The sequence below is a fragment of the Apteryx rowi genome, unplaced genomic scaffold (assembly GCF_003343035.1).
Source record: "Apteryx rowi isolate R43461 unplaced genomic scaffold, aptRow1 scaffold_214, whole genome shotgun sequence".
NCBI lineage: Eukaryota > Metazoa > Chordata > Aves > Apterygiformes > Apterygidae > Apteryx > Apteryx rowi.
In genome coordinates this window covers 1150454-1155027 of record NW_020448464.1, presented here as the reverse complement: position 1 = coordinate 1155027, position 4574 = coordinate 1150454, and positions in this window count along the sequence as shown.

Genomic DNA, 4574 nt, shown 5'->3' with positions numbered 1-4574 from the left:
GGCCCGCCCACGGCTCTCCTCGCGCCCACCCGCGCGGCGGGGGGCGGTGCCGCTGCTGGCCCGCCCCCGCCGATTGGCCGCGCCGGCAGAGCCCCGGCCGCCCATTGGCGGAGCGGCCACGGGGCGGCAGCGTGATGGAGCTGGCGGCGCGCGGATTGCGGCGAGCGCGGGCCGGCCCCACGCACGCCCCCTCCCCTCCCCTCCCCTCCCCTCCCCCCCCGGTTTGCGTAAGGGCCGGGCCACCCCCGGCCCAAACGTGCTTTTGCGGCTCCGCCAAGCGGGGGCGCTGCGGGGGGCACTTGCCCTCGGGCCGAAGGAGGCACCAACTACCGTTTGTATTTTATAGGAAGGAATGAAAACAATGGAGGGGGGAAACTGGGACGCGTTTCACAGAAGGTAGAGCAGAGCTGGGAGTTGAGGTCTGCCAGATCCTGGGCTAACAGCCCTAATTACTACACCATCCTTCCCACAAATACCTTGGTGTAAGTCCAGGGAAAACATGGAGTTAATATAGTTAAACGGGTGTAATTGAAGGAAAGTCTTTAGCTCATCCTGTTTCTCCTCATTGCTTCAGTGAGGGAAATACTGCTGTACAATCCATTTCCAGAAGTGATCTTAAAGGAAGTAGCATTAAATCAATTTTGACAAAACAAACCCTTAAGTACAACTGAAAACAGATGGAGTCCCACAACTTACAAATATTTTGGATGAAACTCACAGCTGTCCCATGCAGTTGCATAGGGTGCAGCTCTTGAACCCCTTACCCTGCCCAGCCTTCCCCATAAACCTGACACTACCAAACCTGCGCGTGCTTACCAAGTTTTCCAGCAACAATCCTGCATACAAAATTTCATTAAAGCTTTTTTTTTTCTTTCTCTCACAAATGAATACATTGATATCCATTATCTTCTGAATACCGAGATTTATAGAAGAGATCATTTTTCATTACATATTACTCCGCTGAGGAAACACTCACCACTTGTACTTGTGTCCTGCCAAGGCAGTTCAAACCTGGAACCACTAAAGGAACTAACCTGTCAGTGCTCTGTAAATCTAGTATCTTGATTTCAAGACACTTCACAGCATTATGCAAGAAGTGAACAGTGCTAATTAATATATTTTCACCCTACACAAGTTATTTTGCTTAAAAACCTGTTAACAAAGAGAGATTTTAAAGCAAAGCCTATCTTTTTAGTAACGGATATAGCTTAAACTCTTACCTTCAGACGCCAGAACCCTCCTTAGCTCCAAAAAAGATACAGCAATGTTTAAGCACATTACAGAGTCAATATTCATTCCCTTCAAAACATCATGGCCTTTTTAAAGTACATCTTAGACCACCAGAACAAATACATTACTTTTAAGTATTAAGATTAGTTCTGACTAAATAGAACCATCAACTGCAATGCTCAGTAACAACAAGAATATGACTACAATAATAATCACTTTGCTAGGGTCTCAGATAGAAACAGGCTTAAGAGATACGGGCTCTTTATATGGGCTTTTCTCTGTATTAGACCCAGACTGCCTGTCTGGAGAGCCAGCCCTGAACTACRAGCTACTGGGGGAAAGTGTATCCTAGGTGAGAAGGGGCAGCCGAGGCAGTCAAATAATTCAGGTGGGGGGTTGAGGTCAGTAACTTGCCCATTTATACAGGAAGTGCTTTAACACTCAAGTAGGATCAATCTTGAAGCCAAACAACTTGCCACAAAATTACAACCAACCTGCAATTTTGGAATGAAATGTATTAATCTTTTGGCACAAAGAGCTAGAACACAAGAATAGAAACTAGACAAGCTGATACAGGTATCGGCCCACAGCATAGGCAGTAAGTATCAGGTATTGAAGCTTTTCCACTTGAAGACAAAGTCCCATCCTAACCAGAAGGGTCAAAAAATAGTAGCTCCCATGAGATCAGAGGCCTTTGCTGGAAAACTTGCCATCCAGCACTTCAGAAAGTTGATTCCACATTGTACATTGATGAGTAAAGAAAACTGATAAAGGTGTATATACCAGAAAGTTACTTCAACACAAAATATATCTATGAAAGGGATTATTCTGTTTTTGCAATTGGAAAGAGGAATGAAGAGTATCACTAAGGGTCTCATCAGCTTGTTTCTATTGAACTAAGATACTTCAACTCTCCTCTTTCAGTATTTGCCATCAGCAACTATGATTTAGGATTTTCGTTACATCAAAACAGTTTATATTCATAGACATCCCATATAAAATACAAAGTTTTCAAGACCATAACAGGGGTGCTTCTGGCTTCCAGCATTTAACAGTGCTACAAATGCCTGCAGAAAATTTGATTTTGCAGAATTAACACAGACTTAAAACCAGTGAGAGCTGTACTGACGATGATGCGAACTGGCAAAAACAACAAATACTTCAGAGCAAGTGTAATTTATTATTTTCCAAAGTTTTCAGTGAACTTTTATTGGGTTYGTCATGACTTCAGGAAAGCTGGACAGAAAAGCTTTCATTGACTATTGCTGGAAAAGAATCGGCTCTCTCAAGGAGAGAGTAYGTGCACAAGTTCTCTGTCAGTACAATAACACACAACTTGACGTCACTATTAAAGGACACATAATGCCAACTACGTAGCAACCTGGCAGCTATTTCAGGAGGCAGCTGGGATGTTTGGTCTAGCAGAATAGTGAACCTGGTAAATTTTGATAAGCCTTGAAAATAAGACACAGGTAATTTAGACACTTTTTTCCTCCATTAGAGATCTGGCTCCAAATATTGTAAATATGAAGAATGCAGAATAATTTCTGAAAAGCCCACATGAGGAGATAAAAATGCTAGAGTCCTGTAAGTAAATAGTAATGTGTACTCTAGCAAATAGCTGGCCTATTGATTTCAGGCTTTTATGTCAAACAAGAACACAGACAAATACGTAAAATATTAACTACTAGCAAGAGGTTGAAATATTGTATCAATATCCAAACTCGGGCAAAATGGATTCATAATCACTTAACATATATGTGTGTATATATATATACACACACAAAGATATATACTTTTACATATCACTTATTAAATATTTTACATATTTTACATATTTTAATGTATTTGTTAATAAAAAAACCTTGCAACTTCTGAAATATTCATGTTAGCCTTAAATCAAGTACTTCTCTCCCAGATATCTTATATGTTATCTCCACAGACTTAAGTTCCAGTATTCAACTGTACATGCCTGTCACAGGCATGCAGAGATTCTCTCAGAAGACTGCTACACAATCTTACCTCTGATGAGATGACAAGATACCTCTGACAGGATGATCTTTTTTGTCTTTTTTTTGCTTTAAACCCACTAAAAAATATATATATATAGTGTGTCCATCTAAATTATACAATGCCTGGTCACTTCTGCTTTGAGATGATCTTTGACACATGGTATGTTTTAAAAGCAAATAGTATATTTTAGCCAGAAGGCATTTATGCACCTGTTTATAGACATAAAATACATTAACTATTTTAAATTCTTTAAAGTATTTTTAGGGACAAATAACAATGGCAATTGCTAACCCCCCAGCTCTGAACACTTGAAATCATAATTTCACCCACCACTTCACAGTGGTTAGCTTTAAAGAAGGTATATATCACATTTTACTGCTGAACCAACTGATCTTATATAATTGATTCAAACAGAAGCAAAGAACCATGACTGAATTATATGATGTCAAAGTAACAGACCAAGACCTCAGTCTAGAACCTATACTAAATGCTTGGGAGAAGGTCTAATAAAATGCAAAGAGATTAATAAAATATCTGCTTTTTTTCTGAAATGACAAAGTCTGTATAAATAACATGCTTTCATTGTGCAATTACTTATGCAATAATGCAGTAGCCAAGGTTATATCGTCCTATTTGCTCAGTAGAAAGTTTCCATTCGAGGATTCATGAGTTTCTCCATAGCTATCAAGTAACTGGAGACAGAAATTTCTTGTGTGTTCCAGAACTCTCACTACTGATGATGAAATAAAAAGTTACACAGTAAATTTTTTGGATAGCTCAACTGAAATCATCTTGCCCAATTCCTCTATGTGAAATCCATCATCCATTACTCCCCGCCCCCTGCCTTAACTCTCCAAAGGAAATACACTTTGCCAATGGAAAAATATTCTATGTCACAAACTTTAATTTTTATTATCAACATTCAAAATCTCAGCTAATACTGTGAAAATAGTTTCACTAAGCCAAAGTATTTAAGTTTGAATCAATTTTCAAAAAGGCAACTTTTCCATCACCACCCATGAACAAGATCATTTTACATATTTATAATTCTTCTTTAAAAGTAGAAGCATGCTAGATTCTGCTCCACAAACTCAGACCTAGCAACTTTAATTTACAACAGAACTCCCATTTCTCTATATGCACAAAACCATTAATCATTAATCTCATTCACTAACTTTAATCACTAATTATATGATTGCTATAATTATTATGTTAAGCTCTGGACAGATTGTCTTCTCATGGCAGTTAGGCAAGTGTACAAACATACAAAGAAAGATGCTCCTTCTTCCCCCCCCCCCCCCCCCCCGGCCACATTCAAGTGCATCTTGTTA